Genomic DNA, 25822 nt, shown 5'->3' on the forward strand with positions numbered 1-25822 from the left:
CGTGAAACTACTTTACTGTGTCAAGTTTCAAGAAGCTAGCACAAACCGTGTTGGATTTAGAGTTCCAAATACATGTATCAATATAGGAGAAAACAGAGTGAAACCTAAAAATTCAAACTGTTACAGGAAATGAACGCTTCAACATAGAAGAACGACATTTGGGGAACCAAGTCGCCTTAGTGTACTGATCATTACCTGAAAGTATCATCCAGTTTGGGTGAAAAAATATTTGCTGAGATTTCTGGAGATTTGTAATTTTTGGAAGCTTGGCAACCCCTCTCCATGAAAGTGGTTCTCGCCAGTCACTGCTTAGGGCTACAGCAAGAGGAAACAAAACATAGAGATAGAACGTGAAACTACTTTACTGTGTCAAGTTTCAAGAAGCTAGTACAAACCGTGTTGGATTTAGAGTTCCAAATACATGTATCAATATAGGAGAAAACAGAGTGAAACCTAAAAATTTAAACTGTTACTGGAAATGAACGCTTCAACATAGAAGAACGAACTTTGGGGAACCAAGTCGCCTTAGTGTACTGATCATTACCTGAAAGTATCATCCAGTTTGGGTGAAAAAATATTTGCTGAGATTTCTAGAGATTCGTAATTTTTGGAAGCTTGGCAACCCCTTTCCATGAAAGTGTTTCTCGCCAGTCACTGCTTAGGGCTACATCAAGAGGAAACAGAACATAGAGATAGAACGTGAAAGTACTTTACTGTGTCAAGTTTCAAGAAGCTAGCACAAACCGTGTTGGATTTAGAGTTCCAAATACATGTATCAATATAGGAGAAAACAGAGTGAAACCTAAAAATTCAAACTGTTACTGGAAATGAACGCTTCAACATAGAAGAACGAAATTTGGGGAACCAAGTCGCCTTAGTGTACTGATCATTACCTGAAAGTATCATCCAGTTTGGGTGAAAAAATATTTGCTGAGATTTCTGGAGATTCGTAATTTTTGGAAGCTTGGCAACCCCTCTCCATGAAAGTGGTTCTCGCCAGTCACTGCTTAGGGCTACATCAAGAGGAAACAAAACATAGAGATACAACGTGAAACTACTTTACTGTGTCAAGTTTCAAGAAGCTAGCACAAACCGTGTTGGATTTAGAGTTCCAAATACATGTATCAATATAGGAGAAAACAGAGTGAAACCTAAAAATTCAAACTGTTACAGGAAATGAACGCTTCAACATAGAAGAACGACATTTGGGGAACCAAGTCGCCTTAGTGTACTGATCATTACCTGAAAGTATCATCCTGTTTGGGTGAAAAAATATTTGCTGAGATTTCTAGAGATTCGTAATTTTTGGAAGCTTGGCAACCCCTTTCCATGAAAGTGTTTCTCGCCAGTCACTGCTTAGGGCTACATCAAGAGGAAACAGAACATAGAGATAGAACGTGAAAGTACTTTACTGTGTCAAGTTTCAAGAAGCTAGCACAAACCGTGTTGGATTTAGAGTTCCAAATACATCTATCTATATAGGAGAAAACAGAGTGAAACCTAAAAATTCAAACTGTTTCTGGAAATGAACGCTTCAACATAGAAGAACGATATTTGGGGAACCAAGTCGCCTTAGTGTACTGATCATTACCTGAAAGTATCATCCAGTTTGGGTGAAAAAATATTTGCTGAGATTTCTGGAGATTCGTAACTTTTGGAAGCTTAGCAACCTTTTTCCATGAAAGTGTTTCTCACCAGTCACTTCTTACGGCTACATCAAGAGGAAACAGAATATAGAGATAGAACGTGAAACTACTTTACTTTGTCAAGTTTCATGAAGCTAGCACAAACCGTGTTGGATTTAGAGTTCCAAATACATCTATCAATATAGGAGAAAACAGAGTGAAACCTAAAAATTCAAAGTGTTACTGGAAATGAACGCTTCAACATAGAAGAACGACATTTGGGGAACCAAGTCGCCTTCGTGTACTGATCATTACCTGAAAGTATCATCCAGTTTGGGTGAAAAAATATTTGCTGAGATTTCTGGAGATTCGTAATTTTTGGAAGCTTGGCAACCCCTCTCCATGAAAGTGGTTCTCGCCAGTCACTGCTTAGGGCTACAGCAAGAGGAAACAAAACATAGAGATAGAACATGAAACTACTTTACTGTATCAAGTTTCAAGAAGCTAGCACAAACCGTGTTGGATTTAGAGTTCCAAATACATGTATCAATATAGGAGAAAACAGAGTGAAACCTAAAAATTCAAACTGTTACAGGAAATGAACGCTTCAACATAGAAGAACGACATTTGGGGAACCAAGTCGCCTTAGTGTACTGATCATTACCTGAAAGTATCATCCAGTTTGGGTGAAAAAATATTTGCTGAGATTTCTGGAGATTCGTAATTTTTGGAAGCTTGGCAACCCCTTTCCATGAAAGTGTTTCTCGCCAGTCACTGCTTAGGGCTACATCAAGAGGAAACAAAACATAGAGATAGAACGTGAAACTACTTTACTCTGTCAAGTTTCAAGAAGCTAGCACAAACCGTGTTGGATTTAGAGTTCCAAATACATGTATCAATATAGGAGAAAACAGAGTGAAACCTAAAAATTCAAACTGTTACTGGAAATGAACGCTTCAACATAGAAGAACGACATTTGGGGAACCAAGTCGCCTTCGTGTACTGATCATTACCTGAAAGTATCATCCAGTTTGGGTGAAAAAATATTTGCTGAGATTTCTGGAGATTCGTAATTTTTGGAAGCTTGGCAACCCCTCTCCATGAAAGTGGTTCTCGCCAGTCACTGCTTAGGGCTACAGCAAGAGGAAACAAAACATAGAGATAGAACATGAAACTACTTTACTGTATCAAGTTACAAGAAGCTAGCACAAACCGTGTTGGATTTAGAGTTCCAAATACATGTATCAATATAGGAGAAAACAGAGTGAAACCTAAAAATTCAAACTGTTACAGGAAATGAACGCTTCAACATAGAAGAACGACATTTGGGGAACCAAGTCGCCTTAGTGTACTGATCATTACCTGAAAGTATCATCCAGTTTGGGTGAAAAAATATTTGCTGAGATTTCTGGAGATTCGTAATTTTTGGAAGCTTGGCAACCCCTCTCCATGAAAGTGGTTCTCGCCAGTCACTGCTAAGGGCTACATCAAGAGGAAACAAAACATAGAGATACAACGTGAAACTACTTTACTGTGTCAAGTTTCAAGAAGCTAGCACAAACCGTGTTGGATTTAGAGTTCCAAATACATGTATCAATATAGGAGAAAACAGAGTGAAACCTAAAAATTCAAACTGTTACAGGAAATGAACGCTTCAACATAGAAGAACGACATTTGGGGAACCAAGTCGCCTTAGTGTACTGATCATTACCTGAAAGTATCATCCAGTTTGGGTGAAAAAATATTTGCTGAGATTTCTGGAGATTTGTAATTTTTGGAAGCTTGGCAACCCCTCTCCATGAAAGTGGTTCTCGCCAGTCACTGCTTAGGGCTACAGCAAGAGGAAACAAAACATAGAGATAGAACGTGAAACTACTTTACTGTGTCAAGTTTCAAGAAGCTAGCACAAACCGTGTTGGATTTAGAGTTCCAAATACATGTATCAATATAGGAGAAAACAGAGTGAAACCTAAAAATTCAAACTGTTACAGGAAATGAACGCTTCAACATAGAAGAACGACATTTGGGGAACCAAGTCGCCTTAGTGTACTGATCATTACCTGAAAGTATCATCCAGTTTGGGTGAAAAAATATTTGCTGAGATTTCTGGAGATTCGTAACTTTTGGAAGCTTGGCAACCTTTTTCCATGAAAGTGTTTCTCACCAGTCACTGCTTAGGGCTACATCGAGAGGAAACAGAATATAGAGATAGAACGTGAAACTACTTTACTTTGTCAAGTTTCATGAAGCTAGCACAAACCGTGTTGGATTTAGAGTTCCAAATACATCTATCAATATAGGAGAAAACAGAGTGAAACCTAAAAATTCAAAGTGTTACTGGAAATGAACGCTTCAACATAGAAGAACGACATTTGGGGAACCAAGTCGTCTTCGTGTACTGATCATTACCTGAAAGTATCATCCTGTTTGGGTGAAAAAATATTTGCTGAGATTTCTGGAGATTCGTAATTTTTGGAAGCTTGGCAACCCCTCTCCATGAAATTGGCCTCGCCAGTCACTGCTTAGGGCTACATCAAGAAGAAACAAAACATAGAGATAGAACGTGAAACTACTTTACTGTGTCAAGTTTCAAGAAGCTAGCACAAACCGTGTTGGATTTAGAGTTCCAAATACATGTATCAATATAGGAGAAAACAGAGTGAAACCTAAAAATTCAAACTGTTACTGGAAATGAACGCTTCAACATAGAAGGACGAAATTTGGGGAACCAAGTCGCCTTAGTGTACTGATCATTACCTGAAAGTATCATCCAGTTTGGGTGAAAAAATATTTGCTGAGATTTCTGGAGATTCGTAATTTTTGGAAGCTTGGCAACCCCTCTCCATGAAAGTGGTTCTCGCCAGTCACTGCTTAGGGCTACAGCAAGAGGAAACAAAACATAGAGATAGAACGTGAAACTACTTTACTGTGTCAAGTTTCAAGAAGCTAGCACAAACCGTTTTGGATTTAGAGTTCCAAATACATGTATCAATATAGGAGAAAACAGAGTGAAACCTAAAAATTCAAACTGTTACTGGAAATGAACGCTTCAACATAGAAGAACGACATTTGGGGAACCAAGTCGCCTTAGTGTACTGATCATTACCTGAAAGTATCATCCAGTTTGGGTGAAAAAATATTTGCTGAGATTTCTGGAGATTCGTAATTTTTGGAAGCTTGGCAACCCCTCTCCATGAAAGTGGTTCTCGCCAGTCACTGCTTAGGGCTACAGCAAGAGGAAACAAAACATAGAGATAGAACATGAAACTACTTTACTGTATCAAGTTTCAAGAAGCTAGCACAAACCGTGTTGGATTTAGAGTTCCAAATACATGTATCAATATAGGAGAAAACAGAGTGAAACCTAAAAATTCAAACTGTTACAGGAAATGAACGCTTCAACATAGAAGAACGACATTTGGGGAACCAAGTCGCCTTAGTGTACTGATCATTACCTGAAAGTATCATCCAGTTTGGGTGAAAAAATATTTGCTGAGATTTCTGGAGATTCGTAATTTTGGAAGCTTGGCAACCCCTTTCCATGAAAGTGTTTCTCGCCAGTCACTGCTTAGGGCTACATCAAGAGGAAACAAAACATAGAGATAGAACGTGAAACTACTTTACTGTGTCAAGTATCAAGAAGCTAGCACAAACCGTGTTGGATTTAGAGTTCCAAATACATGTATCAATATAGGAGAAAACAGAGTGAAACCTAAAAATTCAAACTGTTACTGGAAATGAACGCTTCAACATAGAAGAACGAAATTTGGGGAACCAAGTCGCCTTAGTGTACTGATCATTACCTGAAAGTATCATCCAGTTTGGGTGAAAAAATATTTGCTGAGATTTCTGGAGATTCGTAATTTTTGGAAGCTTGGCAACCCCTCTCCATGAAAGTGGTTCTCGCCAGTCACTGCTTAGGGCTACATCAAGAGGAAACAAAACATAGAGATACAACGTGAAACTACTTTACTGTGTCAAGTTTCAAGAAGCTAGCACAAACCGTGTTGGATTTAGAGTTCCAAATACATGTATCAATATAGGAGAAAACAGAGTGAAACCTAAAAATTCAAACTGTTACAGGAAATGAACGCTTCAACATAGAAGAACGACATTTGGGGAACCAAGTCGCCTTAGTGTACTGATCATTACCTGAAAGTATCATCCTGTTTGGGTGAAAAAATATTTGCTGAGATTTCTAGAGATTCGTAATTTTTGGAAGCTTGGCAACCCCTTTCCATGAAAGTGTTTCTCGCCAGTCACTGCTTAGGGCTACATCAAGAGGAAACAGAACATAGAGATAGAACGTGAAAGTACTTTACTGTGTCAAGTTTCAAGAAGCTAGCACAAACCGTGTTGGATTTAGAGTTCCAAATACATCTATCTATATAGGAGAAAACAGAGTGAAACCTAAAAATTCAAACTGTTTCTGGAAATGAACGCTTCAACATAGAAGAACGATATTTGGGGAACCAAGTCGCCTTAGTGTACTGATCATTACCTGAAAGTATCATCCAGTTTGGGTGAAAAAATATTTGCTGAGATTTCTGGAGATTCGTAACTTTTGGAAGCTTGGCAACCTTTTTCCATGAAAGTGTTTCTCACCAGTCACTTCTTACGGCTACATCAAGAGGAAACAGAATATAGAGATAGAACGTGAAACTACTTTACTTTGTCAAGTTTCATGAAGCTAGCACAAACCGTGTTGGATTTAGAGTTCCAAATACATCTATCAATATAGGAGAAAACAGAGTGAAACCTAAAAATTCAAAGTGTTACTGGAAATGAACGCTTCAACATAGAAGAACGACATTTGGGGAACCAAGTCGCCTTCGTGTACTGATCATTACCTGAAAGTATCATCCAGTTTGGGTGAAAAAATATTTGCTGAGATTTCTGGAGATTCGTAATTTTTGGAAGCTTGGCAACCCCTCTCCATGAAAGTGGTTCTCGCCAGTCACTGCTTAGGGCTACAGCAAGAGGAAACAAAACATAGAGATAGAACATGAAACTACTTTACTGTATCAAGTTTCAAGAAGCTAGCACAAACCGTGTTGGATTTAGAGTTCCAAATACATGTATCAATATAGGAGAAAACAGAGTGAAACCTAAAAATTCAAACTGTTACAGGAAATGAACGCTTCAACATAGAAGAACGACATTTGGGTAACCAAGTCGCCTTAGTGTACTGATCATTACCTGAAAGTATCATCCAGTTTGGGTGAAAAAATATTTGCTGAGATTTCTGGAGATTCGTAATTTTTGGAAGTTTGGCAACCCCTTTCCATGAAAGTGTTTCTCGCCAGTCACTGCTTAGGGCTACATCAAGAGGAAACAAAACATAGAGATAGAACGTGAAACTACTTTACTGTGTCAAGTTTCAAGAAGCTAGCACAAACCGTGTTGGATTTAGAGTTCCAAATACATGTATCAATATAGGAGAAAACAGAGTGAAACCTAAAAATTCAAACTGTTACTGGAAATGAACGCTTCAACATAGAAGAACGACATTTGGGGAACCAAGTCGCCTTCGTGTATTGATCATTACCTGAAAGTATCATCCAGTTTGGGTGAAAAAATATTTGCTGAGATTTCTGGAGTTTCGTAATTTTTGGAAGCTTGGCAACCCCTCTCCATGAAAGTGGTTCTCGCCAGTCACTGCTTAGGGCTACAGCAAGAGGAAACAAAACATAGAGATAGAACATGAAACTACTTTACTGTATCAATTTTCAAGAAGCTAGCACAAACCGTGTTGGATTTAGAGTTCCAAATACATGTATCAATATAGGAGAAAACAGAGTGAAACCTAAAAATTCAAACTGTTACAGGAAATGAACGCTTCAACATAGAAGAACGACATTTGGGGAACCAAGTCGCCTTAGTGTACTGATCATTACCTGAAAGTATCATCCAGTTTGGGTGAAAAAATATTTGCTGAGATTTCTGGAGATTCGTAATTTTTGGAAGCTTGGCAACCCCTCTCCATGAAAGTGGTTCTCGCCAGTCACTGCTAAGGGCTACATCAAGAGGAAACAAAACATAGAGATACAACGTGAAACTACTTTACTGTGTCAAGTTTCAAGAAGCTAGCACAAACCGTGTTGGATTTAGAGTTCCAAATACATGTATCAATATAGGAGAAAACAGAGTGAAACCTAAAAATTCAAACTGTTACAGGAAATGAACGCTTCAACATAGAAGAACGACATTTGGGGAACCAAGTCGCCTTAGTGTACTGATCATTACCTGAAAGTATCATCCAGTTTGGGTGAAAAAATATTTGCTGAGATTTCTGGAGATTTGTAATTTTTGGAAGCTTGGCAACCCCTCTCCATGAAAGTGGTTCTCGCCAGTCACTGCTTAGGGCTACAGCAAGAGGAAACAAAACATAGAGATAGAACGTGAAACTACTTTACTGTGTCAAGTTTCAAGAAGCTAGCACAAACCGTGTTGGATTTAGAGTTCCAAATACATGTATCAATATAGGAGAAAACAGAGTGAAACCTAAAAATTCAAACTGTTTCTGGAAATGAACGCTTCAACATAGAAGAACGATATTTGGGGAACCAAGTCGCCTTAGTGTACTGATCATTACCTGAAAGTATCATCCAGTTTGGGTGAAAAAATATTTGCTGAGATTTCTGGAGATTCGTAACTTTTGGAAGCTTGGCAACCTTTTTCCATGAAAGTGTTTCTCACCAGTCACTGCTTAGGGCTACATCGAGAGGAAACAGAATATAGAGATAGAACGTGAAACTACTTTACTTTGTCAAGTTTCATGAAGCTAGCACAAACCGTGTTGGATTTAGAGTTCCAAATACATCTATCAATATAGGAGAAAACAGAGTGAAACCTAAAAATTCAAAGTGTTACTGGAAATGAACGCTTCAACATAGAAGAACGAAATTTGGGGAACCAAGTCGTCTTCGTGTACTGATCATTACCTGAAAGTATCATCCAGTTTGGGTGAAAAAATATTTGCTGAGATTTCTGGAGATTCGTAATTTTTGGAAGCTTGGCAACCCCTCTCCATGAAATTGGCCTCGCCAGTCACTGCTTAGGGCTACATCAAGAGGAAACAAAACATAGAGATAGAACGTGAAACTACTTTACTGTGTCAAGTTTCAAGAAGCTAGCACAAACCGTGTTGGATTTAGAGTTCCAAATACATGTATCAATATAGGAGAAAACAGAGAGAAACCTAAAAATTCAAACTGTTACTGGAAATGAACGCTTCAACATAGAAGGACGAAATTTGGGGAACCAAGTGGCCTTAGTGTACTGATCATTACCTGAAAGTATCATCCAGTTTGGGTGAAAAAATATTTGCTGAGATTTCTGGAGATTCGTAATTTTTGGAAGCTTGGCAACCCCTCTCCATGAAAGTGGTTCTCGCCAGTCACTGCTTAGGGCTACAGCAAGAGGAAACAAAACATAGAGATAGAACGTGAAACTACTTTACTGTGTCAAGTTTCAAGAAGCTAGCACAAACCGTTTTGGATTTAGAGTTCCAAATACATGTATCAATATAGGAGAAAACAGAGTGAAACCTAAAAATTCAAAGTGTTACTGGAAATGAACGCTTCAACATAGAAGAACGACATTTGGGGAACCAAGTCGCCTTCGTGTACTGATCATTACCTGAAAGTATCATCCAGTTTGGGTGAAAAAATATTTGCTGAGATTTCTGGAGATTCGTAATTTTTGGAAGCTTGGCAACCCCTCTCCATGAAAGTGGTTCTCGCCAGTCACTGCTTAGGGCTACAGCAAGAGGAAACAAAATATAGAGATAGAAGATGAAACTACTTTACTGTATCAAGTTTCAAGAAGCTAGCACAAACCGTGTTGGATTTAGAGTTCCAAATACATGTATCAATATAGGAGAAAACAGAGTGAAACCTAAAAATTCAAACTGTTACAGGAAATGAACGCTTCAACATAGAAGAACGACATTTGGGGAACCAAGTCGCCTTAGTGTACTGATCATTACCTGAAAGTATCATCCAGTTTGGGTGAAAAAATATTTGCTGAGATTTCTGGAGATTCGTAAGTTTTGGAAGCTTGGCAACCCCTTTCCATGAAAGTGTTTCTCGCCAGTCACTGCTTAGGGCTACATCAAGAGGAAACAAAACATAGAGATAGAACGTGAAACTACTTTACTGTGTCAAGTTTCAAGAAGCTAGCACAAACCGTGTTGGATTTAGAGTTCCAAATACATGTATCAATATAGGAGAAAACAGAGTGAAACCTAAAAATTCAAACTGTTACTGGAAATGAACGCTTCAACATAGAAGAACGAAATTTGGGGAACCAAGTCGCCTTAGTGTACTGATCATTACCTGAAAGTATCATCCAGTTTGGGTGAAAAAATATTTGCTGAGATTTCTGGAGATTCCTAATTTTTGGAAGCTTGGCAACCCCTCTCCATGAAAGTGGTTCTCGCCAGTCACTGCTTAGGGCTACATCAAGAGGAAACAAAACATAGAGATACAACGTGAAACTACTTTACTGTGTCAAGTTTCAAGAAGCTAGCACAAACTGTGTTGGATTTAGAGTTCCAAATACATGTATCAATATAGGAGAAAACAGAGTGAAACCTAAAAATTCAAACTGTTACAGGAAATGAACGCTTCAACATAGAAGAACGACATTTGGGGAACCAAGTCGCCTTAGTGTACTGATCATTACCTGAAAGTATCATCCAGTTTGGGTGAAAAAATATTTGCTGAGATTTCTAGAGATTCGTAATTTTTGGAAGCTTGGCAACCCCTTTCCATGAAAGTGTTTCTCGCCAGTCACTGCTTAGGGCTACATCAAGAGGAAACAGAACATAGAGATAGAACGTGAAAGTACTTTACTGTGTCAAGTTTCAAGAAGCTAGCACAAACCGTGTTGGATTTAGAGTTCCAAATACATCTATCTATATAGGAGAAAACAGAGTGAAACCTAAAAATTCAAACTGTTTCTGGAAATGAACGCTTCAACATAGAAGAACGATATTTGGGGAACCAAGTCGCCTTAGTGTACTGATCATTACCTGAAAGTATCATCCAGTTTGGGTGAAAAAATATTTGCTGAGATTTCTGGAGATTCGTAACTTTTTGAAGCTTGGCAACCTTTTTCCATGAAAGTGTTTCTCACCAGTCACTGCTTAGGGCTACATCAAGAGGAAACAGAATATAGAGATAGAACGTGAAACTACTTTACTTTGTCAAGTTTCATGAAGCTAGCACAAACCGTGTTGGATTTAGAGTTCCAAATACATCTATCAATATAGGAGAAAACAGAGTGAAACCTAAAAATTCAAAGTGTTACTGGAAATGAACGCTTCAACATAGAAGAACGACATTTGGGGAACCAAGTCGCCTTCGTGTACTGATCATTACCTGAAAGTATCATCCAGTTTGGGTGAAAAAATATTTGCTGAGATTTCTGGAGATTCGTAATTTTTGGAAGCTTGGCAACCCCTCTCCATGAAAGTGGTTCTCGCCAGTCACTGCTTAGGGCTACAGCAAGAGGAAACAAAACATAGAGATAGAACATGAAACTACTTTACTGTATCAAGTTTCAAGAAGCTAGCACAAACCGTGTTGGATTTAGAGTTCCAAATACATGTATCAATATAGGAGAAAACAGAGTGAAACCTAAAAATTCAAACTGTTACAGGAAATGAACGCTTCAACATAGAAGAACGACATTTGGGGAACCAAGTCGCCTTAGTGTACTGATCATTACCTGAAAGTATCATCCAGTTTGGGTGAAAAAATATTTGCTGAGATTTCTGGAGATTCGTAATTTTTGGAAGCTTGGCAACCCCTTTCCATTAAAGTGTTTCTCGCCAGTCACTGCTTAGGGCTACATCAAGAGGAAACAAAACATAGAGATAGAACGTGAAACTACTTTACTGTGTCAAGTTTCAAGAAGCTAGCACAAACCGTGTTGGATTTAGAGTTCCAAATACATGTATCAATATAGGAGAAAACAGAGTGAAACCTAAAAATTCAAACTGTTACAGGAAATGAACGCTTCAACATAGAAGAACGACATTTGGGGAACCAAGTCGCCTTAGTGTACTGATCATTACCTGAAAGTATCATCCAGTTTGGGTGAAAAAATATTTGCTGAGATTTCTGGAGATTTGTAATTTTTGGAAGCTTGGCAACCCCTCTCCATGAAAGTGGTTCTCGCCAGTCACTGCTTAGGGCTACAGCAAGAGGAAACAAAACATAGAGATAGAACGTGAAACTACTTTACTGTGTCAAGTTTCAAGAAGCTAGCACAAACCGTGTTGGATTTAGAGTTCCAAATACATGTATCAATATAGGAGAAAACAGAGTGAAACCTAAAAATTCAAACTGTTACTGGAAATGAACGCTTCAACATAGAAGAACGAACTTTGGGGAACCAAGTCGCCTTAGTGTACTGATCATTACCTGAAAGTATCATCCAGTTTGGGTGAAAAAATATTTGCTGAGATTTCTAGAGATTCGTAATTTTTGGAAGCTTGGCAACCCCTTTCCATGAAAGTGTTTCTCGCCAGTCACTGCTTAGGGCTACATCAAGAGGAAACAGAACATAGAGATAGAACGTGAAAGTACTTTACTGTGTCAAGTTTCAAGAAGCTAGCACAAACCGTGTTGGATTTAGAGTTCCAAATACATCTATCTATATAGGAGAAAACAGAGTGAAACCTAAAAATTCAAACTGTTTCTGGAAATGAACGCTTCAACATAGAAGAACGATATTTGGGGAACCAAGTCGCCTTAGTGTACTGATCATTACCTGAAAGTATCATCCAGTTTGGGTGAAAAAATATTTGCTGAGATTTCTGGAGATTCGTAACTTTTGGAAGCTTGGCAACCTTTTTCCATGAAAGTGTTTCTCACCAGTCACTTCTTACGGCTACATCAAGAGGAAACAGAATATAGAGATAGAACGTGAAACTACTTTACTTTGTCAAGTTTCATGAAGCTAGCACAAACCGTGTTGGATTTAGAGTTCCAAATACATCTATCAATATAGGAGAAAACAGAGTGAAACCTAAAAATTCAAAGTGTTACTGGAAATGAACGCTTCAACATAGAAGAACGACATTTGGGGAACCAAGTCGCCTTCGTGTACTGATCATTACCTGAAAGTATCATCCAGTTTGGGTGAAAAAATATTTGCTGAGATTTCTGGAGATTCGTAATTTTTGGAAGCTTGGCAACCCCTCTCCATGAAAGTGGTTCTCGCCAGTCACTGCTTAGGGCTACAGCAAGAGGAAACAAAACATAGAGATAGAACATGAAACTACTTTACTGTATCAAGTTTCAAGAAGCTAGCACAAACCGTGTTGGATTTAGAGTTCCAAATACATGTATCAATATAGGAGAAAACAGAGTGAAACCTAAAAATTCAAACTGTTACAGGAAATGAACGCTTCAACATAGAAGAACGACATTTGGGTAACCAAGTCGCCTTAGTGTACTGATCATTACCTGAAAGTATCATCCAGTTTGGGTGAAAAAATATTTGCTGAGATTTCTGGAGATTCGTAATTTTTGGAAGTTTGGCAACCCCTTTCCATGAAAGTGTTTCTCGCCAGTCACTGCTTAGGGCTACATCAAGAGGAAACAAAACATAGAGATAGAACGTGAAACTACTTTACTGTGTCAAGTTTCAAGAAGCTAGCACAAACCGTGTTGGATTTAGAGTTCCAAATACATGTATCAATATAGGAGAAAACAGAGTGAAACCTAAAAATTCAAACTGTTACTGGAAATGAACGCTTCAACATAGAAGAACGACATTTGGGGAACCAAGTCGCCTTCGTGTATTGATCATTACCTGAAAGTATCATCCAGTTTGGGTGAAAAAATATTTGCTGAGATTTCTGGAGATTCGTAATTTTTGGAAGCTTGGCAACCCCTCTCCATGAAAGTGGTTCTCGCCAGTCACTGCTTAGGGCTACAGCAAGAGGAAACAAAACATAGAGATAGAACATGAAACTACTTTACTGTATCAATTTTCAAGAAGCTAGCACAAACCGTGTTGGATTTAGAGTTCCAAATACATGTATCAATATAGGAGAAAACAGAGTGAAACCTAAAAATTCAAACTGTTACAGGAAATGAACGCTTCAACATAGAAGAACGACATTTGGGGAACCAAGTCGCCTTAGTGTACTGATCATTACCTGAAAGTATCATCCAGTTTGGGTGAAAAAATATTTGCTGAGATTTCTGGAGATTCGTAATTTTTGGAAGCTTGGCAACCCCTCTCCATGAAAGTGGTTCTCGCCAGTCACTGCTAAGGGCTACATCAAGAGGAAACAAAACATAGAGATACAACGTGAAACTACTTTACTGTGTCAAGTTTCAAGAAGCTAGCACAAACCGTGTTGGATTTAGAGTTCCAAATACATGTATCAATATAGGAGAAAACAGAGTGAAACCTAAAAATTCAAACTGTTACAGGAAATGAACGCTTCAACATAGAAGAACGACATTTGGGGAACCAAGTCGCCTTAGTGTACTGATCATTACCTGAAAGTATCATCCAGTTTGGGTGAAAAAATATTTGCTGAGATTTCTGGAGATTTGTAATTTTTGGAAGCTTGGCAACCCCTCTCCATGAAAGTGGTTCTCGCCAGTCACTGCTTAGGGCTACAGCAAGAGGAAACAAAACATAGAGATAGAACGTGAAACTACTTTACTGTGTCAAGTTTCAAGAAGCTAGCACAAACCGTGTTGGATTTAGAGTTCCAAATACATGTATCAATATAGGAGAAAACAGAGTGAAACCTAAAAATTCAAACTGTTTCTGGAAATGAACGCTTCAACATAGAAGAACGATATTTGGGGAACCAAGTCGCCTTAGTGTACTGATCATTACCTGAAAGTATCATCCAGTTTGGGTGAAAAAATATTTGCTGAGATTTCTGGAGATTCGTAACTTTTGGAAGCTTGGCAACCTTTTTCCATGAAAGTGTTTCTCACCAGTCACTGCTTAGGGCTACATCGAGAGGAAACAGAATATAGAGATAGAACGTGAAACTACTTTACTGTGTCAAGTTTCAAGAAGCTAGCACAAACCGTTTTGGATTTAGAGTTCCAAATACATGTATCAATATAGGAGAAAACAGAGTGAAACCTAAAAATTCAAACTGTTACAGGAAATGAACGCTTCAACATAGAAGAACGACATTTGGGGAACCAAGTCGCCTTCGTGTACTGATCATTACCTGAAAGTATCATCCAGTTTGGGTGAAAAAATATTTGCTGAGATTTCTGGAGATTCGTAATTTTTGGAAGCTTGGCAACCCCTCTCCATGAAAGTGGTTCTCGCCAGTCACTGCTTAGGGCTACATCAAGAGGAAACAAAACATAGAGATACAACGTGAAACTACTTTACTGTGTCAAGTTTCAAGAAGCTAGCACAAACTGTGTTGGATTTAGAGTTCCAAATACATGTATCAATATAGGAGAAAACAGAGTGAAACCTAAAAATTCAAACTGTTACAGGAAATGAACGCTTCAACATAGAAGAACGACATTTGGGGAACCAAGTCGCCTTAGTGTACTGATCATTACCTGAAAGTATCATCCAGTTTGGGTGAAAAAATATTTGCTGAGATTTCTAGAGATTCGTAATTTTTGGAAGCTTGGCAACCCCTTTCCATGAAAGTGTTTCTCGCCAGTCACTGCTTAGGGCTACATCAAGAGGAAACAGAACATAGAGATAGAACGTGAAAGTACTTTACTGTGTCAAGTTTCAAGAAGCTAGCACAAACCGTGTTGGATTTAGAGTTCCAAATACATCTATCTATATAGGAGAAAACAGAGTGAAACCTAAAAATTCAAACTGTTTCTGGAAATGAACGCTTCAACATAGAAGAACGATATTTGGGGAACGAAGTCGCCTTAGTGTACTGATCATTACCTGAAAGTATCATCCAGTTTGGGTGAAAAAATATTTGCTGAGATTTCTGGAGATTCGTAACTTTTGGAAGCTTGGCAACCTTTTTCCATGAAAGTGTTTCTCACCAGTCACTGCTTAGGGCTACATCAAGAGGAAACAGAATATAGAGATAGAACGTGAAACTACTTTACTTTGTCAAGTTTCATGAAGCTAGCACAAACCGTGTTGGATTTAGAGTTCCAAATACATCTATCAATATAGGAGAAAACAGAGTGAAACCTAAAAATTCAAAGTGTTACTGGAAATGAACGCTTCAACATAGAAGAACGACATTTGGGGAACCAAGTCGCCTTCGTGTACTGATCATTACCTGAAAGTATCATCCAGTTTGGGTGAAAAAATATTTGCTGAGATTTCTGGAGATTCGTAATTTTTGGAAGCTTGGCAACCCCTCTCCATGAAAGTGGTTCTCGCCAGTCACTGCTTAGGGCTACAGCAAGAGGAAACAAAACATAGAGATAGAACATGAAACTACTTTACTGTATCAAGTTTCAAGAAGCTAGCACAAACCGTGTTGGATTTAGAGTTCCAAATACATGTATCAATATAGGAGAAAACAGAGTGAAACCTAAAAATTCAAACTGTTACAGGAAATGAACGCTTCAACATAGAAGAACGACATTTGGGGAACCAAGTCGCCTTAGTGTACTGATCATTACCTGAAAGTATCATCCAGTTTGGGTGAAAAAATATTTGCTGAGATTTCTGGAGATTCGTAATTTTTGGAAGCTTGGCAACCCCTTTCCATTAAAGTGTTTCTCGCCAGTCACTGCTTAGGGCTACATCAAGAGGAAACAAAACATAGAGATAGAACGTGAAACTACTTTACTGTGTCAAGTTTCAAGAAGCTAGCACAAACCGTGTTGGATTTAGAGTTCCAAATACATGTATCAATATAGGAGAAAACAGAGTGAAACCTAAAAATTCAAACTGTTACTGGAAATGAACGCTTCAACATAGAAGAACGAAATTTGGGGAACCAAGTCGCCTTAGTGTACTGATCATTACCTGAAAGTATCATCCAGTTTGGGTGAAAAAATATTTGCTGAGATTTCTGGAGATTCGTAATTTTTGGAAGCTTGGCAACCCCTCTCCATGAAAGTGGTTCTCGCCAGTCACTGCTTAGGGCTACATCAAGAGGAAACAAAACATAGAGATACAACGTGAAACTACTTTACTGTGTCAAGTTTCAAGAAGCTAGCACAAACCGTGTTGGATTTAGAGTTCCAAATACATGTATCAATATAGGAGAAAACAGAGTGAAACCTAAAAATTCAAACTGTTACAGGAAATGAACGCTTCAACATAGAAGAACGACATTTGGGGAACCAAGTCGCCTTAGTGTACTGATCATTACCTGAAAGTATCATCCAGTTTGGGTGAAAAAATATTTGCTGAGATTTCTAGAGATTCGTAATTTTTGGAAGCTTGGCAACCCCTTTCCATGAAAGTGTTTCTCGCCAGTCACTGCTTAGGGCTACATCAAGAGGAAACAGAACATAGAGATAGAACGTGAAACTACTTTACTGTGTCAAGTTTCAAGAAGCTAGCACAAACCGTGTTGGATTTAGAGTTCCAAATACATCTATCTATATAGGAGAAAACAGAGTGAAACCTAAAAATTCAAACTGTTTCTGGAAATGAACGCTTCAACATAGAAGAACGATATTTGGGGAACCAAGTCGCCTTAGTGTACTGATCATTACCTGAAAGTATCATCCAGTTTGGGTGAAAAAATATTTGCTGAGATTTCTGGAGATTCGTAACTTTTGGAAGCTTGGCAACCTTTTTCCATGAAAGTGTTTCTCACCAGTCACTGCTTAGGGCTACATCAAGAGGAAACAGAATATAGAGATAGAACGTGAAACTACTTTACTTTGTCAAGTTTCATGAAGCTAGCACAAACCGTGTTGGATTTAGAGTTCCAAATACATCTATCAATATAGGAGAAAACAGAGTGAAACCTAAAAATTCAAAGTGTTACTGGAAATGAACGCTTCAACATAGAAGAACGACATTTGGGGAACCAAGTCGTCTTCGTGTACTGATCATTACCTGAAAGTATCATCCAGTTTGGGTGAAAAAATATTTGCTGAGATTTCTGGAGATTCGTAATTTTTGGAAGCTTGGCAACCCCTCTCCATGAAAGTGGTTCTCGCCAGTCACTGCTTAGGGCTACAGCAAGAGGAAACAAAACATAGAGATAGAACGTGAAACTACTTTACTGTGTCAAGTTTCAAGAAGCTAGCACAAACCGTGTTGGATTTAGAGTTCCAAATACATGTATCAATATAGGAGAAAACAGAGTGAAACCTAAAAATTCAAACTGTTACTGGAAATGAACGCTTCAACATAGAAGAAGAACTTTGGGGAACCAAGTCGCCTTAGTGTACTGATCATTACCTGAAAGTATCATCCAGTTTGGGTGAAAAAATATTTGCTGAGATTTCTGGAGATTCGTAATTTTTGGAAGCTTGGCAACCCCTTTCCATGAAAGTGTTTCTCGCCAGTCACTGCTTAGGGCTACAGCAAGAGGAAACAAAACGTAGAGATAGAACGTGAAACTACTTTACTGTGTCAAGTTTCAAGAAGCTAGCACAAACCGTGTTGGGTTTAGAGTTCCAAATACATGTATCAATATAGGAGAAAACAGAGTGAAACCTAAAAATTCAAACTGTTACAGGAAATGAACGCTTCAACATAGAAGAACGACATTTGGGGAACCAAGTCGCCTTAGTGTACTGATCATTACCTGAAAGTATCATCCAGTTTGGGTGAAAAAATATTTGCTGAGATTTCTGGAGATTCGTAATTTTTGGAAGCTTGGCAACCCCTCTCCATGAAAGTGGTTCTCGCCAGTCACTGCTTAGGGCTACATCAAGAGGAAACAAAACATAGAGATACAACGTGAAACTACTTTACTGTGTCAAGTTTCAAGAAGCTAGCACAAACCGTGTTGGATTTAGAGTTCCAAATACATGTATCAATATAGGAGAAAACAGAGTGAAACCTAAAAATTCAAACTGTTACAGGAAATGAACGCTTCAACATAGAAGAACGACATTTGGGGAACCAAGTCGCCATAGTGTACTGATCATTACCTGAAAGTATCATCCAGTTTGGGTGAAAAAATATTTGCTGAGATTTCTGGAGATTTGTAATTTTTGGAAGCTTGGCAACCCCTCTCCATGAAAGTGGTTCTCGCCAGTCACTGCTTAGGGCTACAGCAAGAGGAAACAAAACATAGAGATAGAACGTGAAACTACTTTACTGTGTCAAGTTTCAAGAAGCTAGCACAAACCGTGTTGGATTTAGAGTTCCAAATACATGTATCAATATAGGAGAAAACAGAGTGAAACCTAAAAATTCAAACTGTTTCTGGAAATGAACGCTTCAACATAGAAGAACGACATTTGGGGAACCAAGTCGCCTTAGTGTACTGATCATTACCTGAAAGTATCATCCAGTTTGGGTGAAAAAATATTTGCTGAGATTTCTGGAGATTCGTAACTTTTGGAAGCTTGGCAACCTTTTTCCATGAAAGTGTTTCTCACCAGTCACTGCTTAGGGCTACATCGAGAGGAAACAGAATATAGAGATAGAACGTGAAACTACTTTACTTTGTCAAGTTTCATGAAGCTAGCACAAACCGTGTTGGATTTAGAGTTCCAAATACATCTATCAATATAGGAGAAAACAGAGTGAAACCTAAAAATTCAAAGTGTTACTGGAAATGAACGCTTCAACATAGAAGAACGACATTTGGGGAACCAAGTCGTCTTCGTGTACTGATCATTACCTGAAAGTATCATCCAGTTTGGGTGAAAAAATATTTGCTGAGATTTCTGGAGATTCGTAATTTTTGGAAGCTTGGCAACCCCTCTCCATGAAATTGGCCTCGCCAGTCACTGCTTAGGGCTACATCAAGAGGAAACAAAACATAGAGATAGAACGTGAAACTACTTTACTGTGTCAAGTTTCAAGAAGCTAGCACAAACCGTGTTGGATTTAGAGTTCCAAATACATGTATCAATATAGGAGAAAACAGAGTGAAACCTAAAAATTCAAACTGTTACTGGAAATGAACGCTTCAACATAGAAGAACGAAATTTGGGGAACCAAGTCGCCTTAGTGTACTGATCATTACCTGAAAGTATCATCCAGTTTGGGTGAGAAAATATTTGCTGAGATTTCTGGAGATTCGTAATTTTTGGAAGCTTGGCAACCCCTCTCCATGAAAGTGGTTCTCGCCAGTCACTGCTTAGGGCTACAGCAAGAGGAAACAAAACATAGAGATAGAACGTGAAACTACTTTACTGTGTCAAGTTTCAAGAAGCTAGCACAAACCGTGTTGGATTTAGAGTTCCAAATACATGTATCAATATAGGAGAAAACAGAGTGAAACCTAAAAATTCAAACTGTTACTGGAAATGAACGCTTCAACATAGAAGAAGAACTTTGGGGAACCAAGTCGCCTTAGTGTACTGATCATTACCTGAAAGTATCATCCAGTTTGGGTGAAAAAATATTTGCTGAGATTTCTGGAGATTCGTAATTTTTGGAAGCTTGGCAACCCCTTTCCATGAAAGTGTTTCTCGCCAGTCACTGCTTAGGGCTACAGCAAGAGGAAACAAAACATAGAGATAGAACGTGAAACTACTTTACTGTGTCAAGTTTCAAGAAGCTAGCACAAACCGTGTTGGGTTTAGAGTTCCAAATACATGTATCAATATAGGAGAAAACAGAGTGAAACCTAAAAATTCAAACTGTTACAGGAAATGAACGCTTCAACATAGAAGAATGACATTTGGGGAACCAAGTCGCCTTAGTGTACTGATCATTACCTGAAAGTATCATCCAGTTTGGGTGAAAAAATATTTGCTGAGATTTCTGGAGATTCGTAATTTTTGGAAGCTTGGCAACCCCTCTCCATGAAAGTGGTTCTCGCCAGTCACTGCTTAGGGCTACATCAAGAGGAAACAAAACATAGAGATACAACGTGAAACTACTTTACTGTGTCAAGTTTCAAGAAGCTAGCACAAACCGTGTTGGATTTAGAGTTCCAAATACATGTATCAATATAGGAGAAAACAGAGTGAAACCTAAAAATTCAAACTGTTACAGGAAATGAACGCTTCAACATAGAAGAACGACATTTGGGGAACCAAGTCGCCATAGTGTACTGATCATTACCTGAAAGTATCATCCAGTTTGGGTGAAAAAATATTTGCTGAGATTTCTGGAGATTTGTAATTTTTGGAAGCTTGGCAACCCCTCTCCATGAAAGTGGTTCTCGCCAGTCACTGCTTAGGGCTACAGCAAGAGGAAACAAAACATAGAGATAGAACGTGAAACTACTTTACTGTGTCAAGTTTCAAGAAGCTAGCACAAACCGTGTTGGATTTAGAGTTCCAAATACATGTATCAATATAGGAGAAAACAGAGTGAAACCTAAAAATTCAAACTGTTTCTGGAAATGAACGCTTCAACATAGAAGAACGACATTTGGGGAACCAAGTCGCCTTAGTGTACTGATCATTACCTGAAAGTATCATCCAGTTTGGGTGAAAAAATATTTGCTGAGATTTCTGGAGATTCGTAACTTTTGGAAGCTTGGCAACCTTTTTCCATGAAAGTGTTTCTCACCAGTCACTGCTTAGGGCTACATCGAGAGGAAACAGAATATAGAGATAGAACGTGAAACTACTTTACTTTGTCAAGTTTCATGAAGCTAGCACAAACCGTGTTGGATTTAGAGTTCCAAATACATCTATCAATATAGGAGAAAACAGAGTGAAACCTAAAAATTCAAAGTGTTACTGGAAATGAACGCTTCAACATAGAAGAACGACATTTGGGGAACCAAGTCGTCTTCGTGTACTGATCATTACCTGAAAGTATCATCCAGTTTGGGTGAAAAAATATTTGCTGAGATTTCTGGAGATTCGTAATTTTTGGAAGCTTGGCAACCCCTCTCCATGAAATTGGCCTCGCCAGTCACTGCTTAGGGCTACATCAAGAGGAAACAAAACATAGAGATAGAACGTGAAACTACTTTACTGTGTCAAGTTTCAAGAAGCTAGCACAAACCGTGTTGGATTTAGAGTTCCAAATACATGTATCAATATAGGAGAAAACAGAGTGAAACCTAAAAATTCAAACTGTTACTGGAAATGAACGCTTCAACATAGAAGAACGAAATTTGGGGAACCAAGTCGCCTTAGTGTACTGATCATTACCTGAAAGTATCATCCAGTTTGGGTGAAAAAATATTTGCTGAGATTTCTGGAGATTCGTAATTTTTGGAAGCTTGGCAACCCCTCTCCATGAAAGTGGTTCTCGCCAGTCACTGCTTAGGGCTACAGCAAGAGGAAACAAAACATAGAGATAGAACGTGAAACTACTTTACTGTGTCAAGTTTCAAGAAGCTAGCACAAACCGTGTTGGATTTAGAGTTCCAAATACATGTATCAATATAGGAGAAAACAGAGTGAAACCTAAAAATTCAAACTGTTACTGGAAATGAACGCTTCAACATAGAAGAAGAACTTTGGGGAACCAAGTCGCCTTAGTGTACTGATCATTACCTGAAAGTATCATCCAGTTTGGGTGAAAAAATATTTGCTGAGATTTCTGGAGATTCGTAATTTTTGGAAGCTTGGCAACCCCTTTCCATGAAAGTGTTTCTCGCCAGTCACTGCTTAGGGCTACAGCAAGAGGAAACAAAACATAGAGATAGAACGTGAAACTACTTTACTGTGTCAAGTTTCAAGAAGCTAGCACAAACCGTGTTGGGTTTAGAGTTCCAAATACATGTATCAATATAGGAGAAAACAGAGTGAAACCTAAAAATTCAAACTGTTACAGGAAATGAACGCTTCAACATAGAAGAACGACATTTGGGGAACCAAGTCGCCTTAGTGTACTGATCATTACCTGAAAGTATCATCCAGTTTGGGTGAAAAAATATTTGCTGAGATTTCTGGAGATTCGTAATTTTTGGAAGCTTGGCAACCCCTCTCCATGAAAGTGGTTCTCGCCAGTCACTGCTTAGGGCTACATCAAGAGGAAACAAAACATAGAGATACAACGTGAAACTACTTTACTGTGTCAAGTTTCAAGAAGCTAGCACAAACCGTGTTGGATTTAGAGTTCCAAATACATGTATCAATATAGGAGAAAACAGAGTGAAACCTATAAATTCAAACTGTTACAGGAAATGAACGCTTCAACATAGAAGAACGACATTTGGGGAACCAAGTCGCCATAGTGTACTGATCATTACCTGAAAGTATCATCCAGTTTGGGTGAAAAAATATTTGCTGAGATTTCTGGAGATTTGTAATTTTTGGAAGCTTGGCAACCCCTCTCCATGAAAGTGGTTCTCGCCAGTCACTGCTTAGGGCTACAGCAAGAGGAAACAAAACATAGAGATAGAACGTGAAACTACTTTACTGTGTCAAGTTTCAAGAAGCTAGCACAAACCGTGTTGGATTTAGAGTTCCAAATACATGTATCAATATAGGAGAAAACAGAGTGAAACCTAAAAATTCAAACTGTTTCTGGAAATGAACGCTTCAACATAGAAGAACGACATTTGGGGAACCAAGTCGCCTTAGTGTACTGATCATTACCTGAAAGTATCATCCAGTTTGGGTGAAAAAATATTTGCTGAGATTTCTGGAGATTCGTAACTTTTGGAAGCTTGGCAACCTTTTTCCATGAAAGTGTTTCTCACCAGTCACTGCTTAGGGCTACATCGAGAGGAAACAGAATATAGAGATAGAACGTGAAACTACTTTACTTTGTCAAGTTTCATGAAGCTAGCACAAACCGTGTTGGATTTAGAGTTCCAAATACATCTATCAATATAGGAGAAAACAGAGTGAAACCTAAAAATTCAAAGTGTTACTGGAAATGAACGCTTCAACATAGAAGAACGACATTTGGGGAACCAAGTCGTCTTCGTGTACTGATCATTACCTGAAAGTATCATCCAGTTTGGGTGAAAAAATATTTGCTGAGATTTCTGGAGATTCGTAATTTTTGGAAGCTTGGCAACCCCTCTCCATGAAATTGGCCTCGCCAGTCACTGCTTAGGGCTACATCAAGAGGAAACAAAACATAGAGATAGAACGTGAAACTACTTTACTGTGTCAAGTTTCAAGAAGCTAGCACAAACCGTGTTGGATTTAGAGTTCCAAATACATGTATCAATATAGGAGAAAACAGAGTGAAACCTAAAAATTCAAACTGTTACTGGAAATGAACACTTCAACATAGAAGAACGAAATTTGGGGAACCAAGTCGCCTTAGTGTACTGATCATTACCTGAAAGTATCATCCAGTTTGGGTGAAAAAATATTTGCTGAGATTTCTGGAGATTCGTAATTTTTGGAAGCTTGGCAACCCCTCTCCATGAAAGTGGTTCTCGCCAGTCACTGCTTAGGGCTACAGCAAGAGGAAACAAAACATAGAGATAGAACGTGAAACTACTTTACTGTGTCAAGTTTCAAGAAGCTAGCACAAACCGTGTTGGATTTAGAGTTCCAAATACATGTATCAATATAGGAGAAAACAGAGTGAAACCTAAAAATTCAAACTGTTACTGGAAATGAACGCTTCAACATAGAAGAAGAACTTTGGGGAACCAAGTCGCCTTAGTGTACTGATCATTACCTGAAAGTATCATCCAGTTTGGGTGAAAAAATATTTGCTGAGATTTCTGGAGATTCGTAATTTTTGGAAGCTTGGCAACCCCTTTCCATGAAAGTGTTTCTCGCCAGTCACTGCTTAGGGCTACAGCAAGAGGAAACAAAACATAGAGATAGAACGTGAAACTACTTTACTGTGTCAAGTTTCAAGAAGCTAGCACAAACCGTGTTGGGTTTAGAGTTCCAAATACATGTATCAATATAGGAGAAAACAGAGTGAAACCTAAAAATTCAAACTGTTACAGGAAATGAACGCTTCAACATAGAAGAACGACATTTGGGGAACCAAGTCGCCTTAGTGTACTGATCATTACCTGAAAGTATCATCCAGTTTGGGTGAAAAAATATTTGCTGAGATTTCTGGAGATTCGTAATTTTTGGAAGCTTGGCAACCCCTCTCCATGAAAGTGGTTCTCGCCAGTCACTGCTTAGGGCTACATCAAGAGGAAACAAAACATAGAGATACAACGTGAAACTACTTTACTGTGTCAAGTTTCAAGAAGCTAGCACAAACCGTGTTGGATTTAGAGTTCCAAATACATGTATCAATATAGGAGAAAACAGAGTGAAACCTAAAAATTCAAACTGTTACAGGAAATGAACGCTTCAACATAGAAGAACGACATTTGGGGAACCAAGTCGCCATAGTGTACTGATCATTACCTGAAAGTATCATCCAGTTTGGGTGAAAAAATATTTGCTGAGATTTCTGGAGATTTGTAATTTTTGGAAGCTTGGCAACCCCTCTCCATGAAAGTGGTTCTCGCCAGTCACTGCTTAGGGCTACAGCAAGAGGAAACAAAACATAGAGATAGAACGTGAAACTACTTTACTGTGTCAAGTTTCAAGAAGCTAGCACAAACCGTGTTGGATTTAGAGTTCCAAATACATGTATCAATATAGGAGAAAACAGAGTGAAACCTAAAAATTCAAACTGTTTCTGGAAATGAACGCTTCAACATAGAAGAACGACATTTGGGGAACCAAGTCGCCTTAGTGTACTGATCATTACCTGAAAGTATCATCCAGTTTGGGTGAAAAAATATTTGCTGAGATTTCTGGAGATTCGTAACTTTTGGAAGCTTGGCAACCTTTTTCCATGAAAGTGTTTCTCACCAGTCACTGCTTAGGGCTACATCGAGAGGAAACAGAATATAGAGATAGAACGTGAAACTACTTTACTTTGTCAAGTTTCATGAAGCTAGCACAAACCGTGTTGGATTTAGAGTTCCAAATACATCTATCAATATAGGAGAAAACAGAGTGAAACCTAAAAATTCAAAGTGTTACTGGAAATGAACGCTTCAACATAGAAGAACGACATTTGGGGAACCAAGTCGTCTTCGTGTACTGATCATTACCTGAAAGTATCATCCAGTTTGGGTGAAAAAATATTTGCTGAGATTTCTGGAGATTCGTAATTTTTGGAAGCTTGGCAACCCCTCTCCATGAAATTGGCCTCGCCAGTCACTGCTTAGGGCTACATCAAGAGGAAACAAAACATAGAGATAGAACGTGAAA

The sequence above is a fragment of the Spermophilus citellus genome (genome assembly GCF_964194105.1).
Source record: "Spermophilus citellus genome assembly, chromosome: 10".
NCBI classification, from domain to species: Eukaryota; Metazoa; Chordata; class Mammalia; order Rodentia; family Sciuridae; genus Spermophilus; species Spermophilus citellus.